This window comes from Bos indicus x Bos taurus, chromosome 22 (assembly GCF_003369695.1).
Source record: "Bos indicus x Bos taurus breed Angus x Brahman F1 hybrid chromosome 22, Bos_hybrid_MaternalHap_v2.0, whole genome shotgun sequence".
Lineage (NCBI taxonomy): Eukaryota > Metazoa > Chordata > Mammalia > Artiodactyla > Bovidae > Bos > Bos indicus x Bos taurus.
In genome coordinates, this window is record NC_040097.1 from 58,173,642 (window position 1) to 58,183,205 (window position 9,564).

Genomic DNA, 9,564 nt, shown 5'->3' on the forward strand with positions numbered 1-9,564 from the left:
TATTTGTTTTCTCTGACTTATTTCACTCTGTACAACAGGCTCTAGGTTTGTCCACCTCAGTTCAACTGACTCAGATTCATCCCTTCTTATGGCTGAATAATATTCCATCATACCACAACTTCTTTACCTATTCATCTGTAGATAGACATCTAGGTTCCTTCTATGTCCTGGCTATTGTAAATAGTGCCGCAATGAACACTGAAAGACCCATTTCCATTTCAGTGGTTCTTACCTCAGGACACTTATGTCCCCCACCTCCACCTGTAGGATGCTTAGGAATAACTACAGAATTTTTTGGTTGTCACCACTGGGAGGGCGGGGCGCGGGTGCCACTTGTATTGAGCGGGTAGAGGCCAGGGATGCTGCTAAACATCTAACGATGCACAGGGTGCTCCACGACAAAAAGTAATCCATCCTTGGACATCCACAGTGCTGATACGGAGGACCTCCACCGTTCTCACACGACAGCCACTCAACAGATCCATGGGATGCCTGACCAACATCTCAAACTTAGGAGCTCTGAGACTCAGCTCTGACCAGTGCATCCTTCCCCAGTTTGGTTTAGGGCATCTCTACCCTTAGAACTGCTCAAGCAGAAAATGTTGGAGTCATCCTTGGCAACTCCCCCATCACACAGACAGTCCATCAGCAAGCTCTGTGGCTCAGTCTTGAAATCTCCTTAACTTTATGCTGTTATTCAGGTTCAGACCGACACCATCTGCTACCTAAATTATTGTCTCCACTTCCGAAGATTCCCACCACCCCCTCCCTGGTCCCCTGTAGTCTATGTGCACCCTGAAAGCCAGTAGTCCACTTAAAATACAGATGGAGTCGGGTCACACTTCTGCTCAACACCTTCCACTGACCTCTGTTGTCACTTAGAGAAAAAGTCAATGTCCTCACAAAATAATTAAAGGTATGTTAGCCCCACTCCAGTACTCTTGCCTGGAAAATCCCATGGATGGAGGAGCCTGGTGGGCTGCAATCCATGGAGTCGCTAAGAGTCAGACATGACTGAGCGACTTCACTTTCACTTTTCACTTTCATGCATTGGAGAAGGAAATGGCAACCCACTCCAGTGTTCTTGCCTGGAGAATCCCAGGGATGGGGGAGCCTGGTGGGCTGCCATCTATGGGGTCGCACAGAGTTGGACACGACTGAAGCGACTTAGCAGCAGCAGCAGCAGGTACAATAAAACATGAATGAATTACAGCTACACCTGCAACATGGATGAATCTCAAAATAATATTGAGAAACAAAAGCAAGTTGCAGATGAACAGTGGAGTGGATTGCCATGCCCTCCTCCAGGGGATCTTCCCAACCCAGGGATGGAATCTGTATCTTCTGAGTCTCCTGCATTCCTCTTTACCATTGAGCCACTGAGGAAGCCATACATATGTATACTTATGTGTACATATGAATGTATGTATGTGTTGTCCCCATTTCCAAAGATCTCCCCCCATCCCTTGTCCTCTGTAGTCTATCTGCAACCTGAAAGCAGGTAGTCCTCTTAAAATATGGGTGGAGTCAGGTCACACTTCTGCTCAACACCTTCCAATGACCTCTGGTGTCACTTAAAGAAAAAGTCAATGTCCTCTCAAAGTAATTAAGTAATGTGTACATATACACATACATATATTCATATACACATTTATGTATATATGTATGGAACATGTAAGAACTGACTCATTTGAAAACACCCTGATGCTGGGAAAGATTGAAGGTGGGAGGATAAGGGGACGACAGAGGATGAGATGGTTGGATGGCATCACCGACTCAATGGACATGAGTTTGAGTAAGCTCTGGGAGTTGGTGATGGACAGGGAGGCCTGGCCTACTGCAGTCCATGGGGTTGCAAAGAGTCAGACACGACTGAGTGACTGAACTGATATAAGTATGGCTTCCTCAGTGGCTTAACAGTAAAGAATCTGCCCGCAATGCAGGAGACTCAGGAGATATGGGTTCAATCCCTGGGTCGGGAAGACCTAATCCCTGGGCCTGTAGGAGGGCATGGCAACCCACTCCAATATTCTTGCCTGAAGAATTCCACGGACAGAGAAGCCTGGCAGGCTATCAAAGAGTTGCAAAGAGTCAGACACTACTGAAGCAACTGCACTCACACACATGCACTTATATGTATGAGTGATGCACAAAGGCATTTAAAAAAGTGATATATATCAACATATATAGTTGATAACTGTCAACAAAAGGTAAGAGAGTGATTAGCACAAACACTGGATACTGGTTACTTGGTTGGGGAGGCAAGAGAATATGCTTTTAGATGAACACCCAGATAGTTAACATCAAAGGTTTTTGTAATACAAGTTTTTTGACCTGGGTGGTGGGTCATGTATGATACTATAATTTTTTAAACCATATGCACACTGTATATTGTGCCACATGAAAGTATTCTGTGTACATTGTACTAATATAAATTTCTACAGAATTAAAAGCATGAGTCTTGCATGTATAAACCTTATATACTACATCCTACTGACCCAGAGAAAAGTCAACTGGTGCTGAGTTTTAAAAAACAAAACCCCCAAATGTGTACTATACTCTTCTGCACATATTACTTGTTACTTCCCTTGTAGCTGTCATGTGACATGAAAATGAATACCAGGTAGGCGACTAAAAATTGGACAGCAGTGATAAAAAATTTTTTTAGTTAGTGTGTAGATGGTTTATGAGCCAGGGATTTGGGAGGAAAATGGCACCGATTTAGTTACCTATTACTGTGTAATGAATTACCAAACACTTGGCAGCTTAACACAACATGCCTGTGTTATTTAAGTTTCTGTGGATCAGGAATCTTACCAAACCTTAGATCCTCTGCTTAGGGTCTCAGAGGACTGGAATCAAGGTGTGGCCTGGGCTGTGCTTCCATCTGGGAGCTCAAATGGGGGAGAATCCCTTTGAAGCTCAGAGTTCATTTCCCCATGGCTGTAGGGTGGGGTTTAGCTCTTGCTGGCTGTTAGCTGGAGGCTATATACACACGCAGAGGCTGCCTGTAGTCCTAGTTACATGACCACTTTTCCCACGTGCCCACTTCCTCCATCAAGGAGAGACTCTAGGATACACTTGTCAGCAGGAAGTGTCATGTATAACATCACGCACCCACGGGACTGATGCCCCAACACTTTTGCCACATTCTTAAGGGGAGGGCATTGCACACAGGCATGAACACCAGGAAGGGGGGTTAGGGGGGGCCACTTTAGAATCTGCCCACCATGTGCACATGTGAAAAAAAAAGAAGACTGATGAGAGGTTAATGAAAGGTCTATTTACAAAGAAAGGTATGGGCAAGATTAAGAGTCGCCAAGAGGGCATGTGAAGCACCAACACCAGGGAGGTTCCATCACTCCCAGACTCAGGGAAGGGCTGAGAGGAAAATACTATGGGTACAGAGGGCTGGCTACCCAACGGGAGGTGCAACCAGGCGGCACAACCGATGCCAACTTGCCGTCTAGAAGGGAGAGAGTCAGGAGCATAAATAGTTCAGACAGAAGTTTCCAAAGCTGTGTGGGGACTCTCTGGTATCCTAAGAACTTTCATAGCTACTTGTGTTGTTTTCTCTAATTTTGTCTGGAGTATACAGTGAATTTTTCAGGGACTGCATGATGTGATGTGGTAATAGATTGAACGTAGAAGCATATATGAGAATCCAGCTGTTAAACCAGATACTAAGGAGATTTGCAAAAATGTAAACCCTATAAGTTTATCACTAATTATTATTTGTTTGGGCTTCCCAGGTGGTACTAATGGTAGAGAATCTGCCTGCAGTGCAGGGGATGTGGGTTGGATCCCTGGGTTGGGAAGATCCCCTGGAGGAGGGCATGGCAACTCATGCCAGTATTCTTGCCTGGAAAATTCCATGGACAGAGGAGCCTGGTGGGCTACAGTTCATGGGATCACAAAGAGTCAGACACAACTGAGTGACTGAGCATAGATTGTTTGTTTGGAAAAATATATTTTTTGTAAAGCATTTTAATTATTTTACTGTATCTTGGAATTATTATTTTCAACTACATTAGTAAGTTAATGTAAAAATTCCCAGTAGATGTAATTTTCTCTGTATCATTGTCTATATCAATATCAATCTATTTTATCATGTATCTATGTTAACAGATATAATTTTTTCAGTTTTAACTTGTAATATGGTAAAATCAATGGGCACAACTTTTGTGTTAATTATTTATATCAACAGACACAATAATTTTTATCTTTTAAGAGTGTAAATGAGTCCTCAGACCAAAATGTTTGAGGTCTGTTGCCAAAATCCCATCCTTCTTCCACTTTCTGCTGTCCTGAGGGTGGTTCCCATCAGCGAAACAGAAGTGGAAGCCAGGGGAGAAGCCGCCAGCCTGGTGGACATAGCCCCAAAGTCAGACTTCCTGTGACTGTTTTGGTCTTTTGTTTCATACCACTCAGCTCTGGGTCAGCTCTGATCCACTGCTTGTCTGAGTCAGAACTGTAGATCCTGAAAAAGACATCTTACTCAGATCCCACAGCTCCATCTGCCTGGCATGAACACTTGGATGAAGTGGAATACAGTCAGAACACCAGGCTTTACCCCTGCCTGTATTACAAACCTTTCAAGACTCTTCTACTTTGGTTATTTTTAAAACTGAAGTATGGTTGATTTACAGTGTTAATTTCTGCTGTACATCAAAGTGATTCAGTTATACACATAAATATATTCCTTCTTAATATCCTTTTCTGTTATGCTTTATCATAGGATATTGAATATAGTATTTGGTTATTTTTAGTCCATAGTCTTCAAGGAAACTCCTGATGGCTTTTAAAAGTCTCTTGAGACTGGTTACAGGGTTAAAGGTTACAGGGATTTTGACTACATGTAAATATTGACCTACTGATACATACTTTTGTATCCACTTAGATAGTTGATTTAAATCAGTGTACAGGGCCGGACTGTTTCTGAGAAAAATAGTGAGGCTGAATTTCTGAATCTACACCACTGATCAGAGTTTGTCCCGTGGGTCCCAGGGCTCTCAGCATGCACCTGCCAACCTCCCCCCTCTCTTGTGATGATTTGCACACGCATGGGGGGTTATCTTAGTTTGTCCCTTGCTGTCTTAATTCTCCCTTTTTTCTAACTTGTTGGCTTCAGTGACGTGATGTTCTGTCCTCTGCATCTTAGAAGAGAAGGGTGTTCAGGTTGACTGCTTTGTCATGAACCACAGAGTGTGGGCCACAGGTGCTGTGTTAGGATGAATCCAAGTCAAGTCTCATGATACAGTATCGGACTTCTGCTTTCAGAATTAGGGAGCAACTAGAACCCTGTGGAGCGGACATAAGGCAGAGACTGTAGAGGGATTGGCCCTCTGTGATGGAGCGATGGAGGCTCAGGTGGTGAAAAATAGTGCTTGGTAGATCTCGTAGGGCTGACTGGGATGAGGCTCAAGCCTTTCCACATAGCTCTCTTCCAGTGAGAACTGGCTGACACCAAGCCAGCACTGACTAGACAGTGCTTTCCTTGATATGTGTCAGCTTCTGTGGTTCCGAGTCTCTCAGATTTCCTCATGGTCTAAATGCTCTCTCTTGGTCATTTTTATTTTATATATTCCATTCTATGAATTTTAGTATCTGAATCTGACCTTGCTCTTCCTCTTCTATTTTTTGACTTCTTTTGGTCATCTTGTATTGATCTCTTATTCAGATCTTGGTATTAATAACTGAGTGCAATGGACATTGAGCTTGGGCAAACATCGGGAGATGGTGAGGGGCAGAGAGGTCTGGTGCGCTGCTGTCCATGGGGTCACAAAGAGTCAGACATGACCGGGCAACTGAACAACAACAACAATTAATAACTCACAGTGAGCTGGCTCCAGTATAAGGCAACAGAAGAGCAGTTTCTACAAACTTATAATGACATATTCTAGCTCAGGATTCTAGCATCTAGCCTGTCATAGGCATTCCACAAATATTTGTTGAATGAATGAATAAATAAATGAATCAAAAATAGTCTTTAAGCTTCCATAACATGCACAAAACTACATATTTTTAGCAATAATCACACATTTTTATAACATAATTATCAGTCATATTACCTTGAAAAGAGAGTATAAATGTATGGATATTTTTGATATGTTTGAAAGCAAAGCAGAGCATATACAAAACATAATAATAGTAGGTAACTCAGACATCTATAGGTCAGTGCCGAAAGAAGGGTGTTACAGGTTAAATGTATAAATGATAAACATGTTAAGTAAATCTCAATGGCTCATAAATAATAAAGCATAATGTACTTTACATACAGCAAACTGTGCAAGTAATATTGCACTTCACTTTTTTTTTTTATTTTATTTTTAAACTTTACAATATTGTATCGGTTTTGCCATATATCAACATGAATCCGCCACAGGTATACATGTGTTCCCCATCCTGAACCCCCCTTCCTCCTCCCTCCCAGTACCATCCCTCTGGGTCGTCCCAGTGCACCAGCCCCAAGCATCCAGTATCGTGCATCGAACCTGGACTGGCGACTCGTTTCATATATGATATTATTCGTTTCAATGCCATTCTCCCAAATCATCCCACCCTCTCCCTCTCCCACAGGGTCAAGAGATGTTTGGATCAATTTATAAGCTTGACACTCAGAAATGAGTGATTCCTTCAGGATTCTGTTTTTCTGGCACAAATTCCAAGAGAAACAAGTATAGTTTTACACTTTGTCTCTGTTCTTCTTTAGTTATAAAATAATTTCTTCCTGAGGGATAAAGGGATGTCAAGACTTCCCTACTTCCAAGTTTTCCTGACACTAAGCTATAGCAAATGGGTATCTGGCTAACATCCTTCCCATGCCTGGGAAAATACCACAATACTTTTTCTCCATATGAGCACAGACTTATCAATACTGAATTCCAGGTAACTCTTTTACTGATCTTACCTGACATCTTCAACTTAGGTTGTTTCTTACTTGAGGAAAAATATCATTTGACAAATACTAGTCTCCATCTCATTGGCATATTTTTTTTATAATAGTGATTTTTCTTTTCTAAAGGGCCATTTTACCGAACACTGCCCAGTTCACAGGGTTCCAGTGAGGATTCTGAGGGGTTTTCTTTCTTTGGGGGACACTTAGTTACTGATACTGCCTGAGGCCTAGAGTCATTCTCAGCTCCTTGGAAGCCCAGAGTTGAGATGTCTGTTTTGGGGAAGAGAGCAGCAGAAAGAGCATCCAAGTGCCTCCATGGCATTTTAGTCAGGCCCTACATGGGGCTACCTTCTTCTTGCTCCAAAATGCACTGCTGGACTCCAACTTGCTAGTGATCCTCTTGGGTGCAACTTCCCAAGGGCTATGGCTATGTCAGTCCTGCTCACTACTAAGCGCTCAGTTCCTAGAAGTGCCTGGAATAGAGTGTGTGCTCACAGATGGTGGAGGGAAAGAAGGAAGGAAGAAAGTGGGGAAGGGAAGAAAGGGGGGAGGGAGGGAAGGAGAGAGGAAGATCAGCTTATTACCCATTCTTACTGCCCTGTTTCTCAGGCCTGCACATTCTGGTGCTGTTCGCCACTCTTATTCAGTGATTTGAGTCCATCCCCTGTACCATTCTACTGAATCATTTGTCTTGATGTCTGTCTGTCCCCTTTTGTCTCTTGATTCCCGTTCTAGTCAGTCAGTTCAGTTGTTCAGTCATGTCCGACTCTTTGTGACCCCATGGAATGCAGCATGCCAGGCTTCGCTGTCCATCACCAACTCCTGTATTTTGCTCAAACTCATGTCCATCATCGGTGATGACATCCAACCATGTCATCCTCTGTCGTTCCCTCCTCCTCCTGCCTTCAATCTTTCCCAGCATCAGGGTCTTTTCCAATGAGTCAGTTCTTCCCATCATGTGGCCACAGTATTGGAGCTTCAGCTTCAGCATCAGTCCTTCCAATGAATATTCAGGACTTATTTCCTTTAGGATTGACTGGTTTGATCTCCTTGCAGTCCAGGGGACTCTCAAGAGTCTTCTCCAACACCACAGTTCAAAAGCATCAATTCTTCGGTGCTCAGCTTTCTTCATAGTCCAACTCTCACATCCATACATGACTACTGGAAAAAGCATAGTTTTGACTAGATGGACCTTTGTTGGCAAAATGATGTCTTTGCTTTTTAGCATCCTGTCTAGGTTGGTCATAGCTTTTCTTCCAAGGAGGAAGCATCTTTTAATTTCATGGCTGAAGCCCCCATCTGCAGTGGTTTTGGAGCCCCCCCAAAATAAAGTCTGTCATTGTTTCCATTCTTTCACCATCTATTTGCCATGAACTGATGGGACCAGATGCCATGATCTTGGTTTTCTGAATGTTGAGTTTTAAGCCAACTTTTTCACTCTCCTCTTTCACTTTCATCAAGAGGCTCTTTAGTTCTTCACTTTCTGCCATAAGGGTGGTGTCATCTACATATCTGAGGTTATTGCTCTTTCTCCCAGCAATCTTGATTCCAGCTTGTGCTTCATCCAGCCAGGCATTTCGCATGATATTCTGCATAGAAGTTAAATAAGCAGTGTGACAATATACAACCTTGATGTTCTCCTCTCTCAAATTGGAACCAGTCTGTTCTTCCATGTCTGGTTTTAACTTCTGCTTCTTGACCTGTGTACAGATTTCTCAGTAGGCAGGTAAGGTGGTCTGGTATTCTCATATCTTTAAGAATTTTCCACAGTTTGTTGTGATTCACACAGTCAAAGGCTTTGGCATAGTCAAAAAACAGTAGATACTTTTCTGGAACTTTCTTGCCTTTTTGATGATCCGGTTGATGTTGGCAATTTGATCTCTGGTTTCTCTGCCTTTTCTAAATCCAGCTTAAACATCTGGAAGTTCATGGTTCATGTACTGTTGAAGATTGGCTTGGAGAATTTTGAGCATTACTTTGCTAGCGTGTGAGATGAGTGTAATCGTGTGGTAGTTTGAATGTTCTTTGGCACTGCCTTTCTTTGGGATTGGAATGAAAACTGACCTTTTCCAGTCCTGTGGCCACTGCTGAGTTTTCCAAATTTGCTGGCATATTGAGTTCAGCATTCTCACAGCATCATCTTTTAGGATTTGAAATAGCTCCACTGGAATTCCATCACCTCCACTAGCTTTGTTTGTAGTGATGCTTCCTAAGGCTCACTTGACTTCTCATTCCAGGATGTCTGGCTCTAGGTAAGTGATCACACCATCATGATTATCTAGGTCATGAAGATTATTTTTGTATAGTTCTTCTGTGTATTCTTGCCACCTGTTCTTAATATCTTCTGTTTCCATTAGGTCCATCCCATTTCTGTCCTTTATTGTACCCATCTTTGCACAAAATATTCCCTTGGTATCTCTAATTTTCTTGAAGCCATCTCTAGTCTTTACCATCCTATTTCCCTGTATTTCTTTGCATTTATCACTGAAGAAGGCTTTCTTACCTCTCCTTACTATTCTTGGAACTCTGCATTCAAATGGGTATATCTTTCCTTTCCTCCTTTGCCTTTAGCTTCTCTTCTTTTCTCAGCTTTTTGTAAGCCCTCCTCAGACAACTATTTTGTTTCTTGCATTTTTTTTTTCCCTTGGGGATGGTCTTGATCCCTG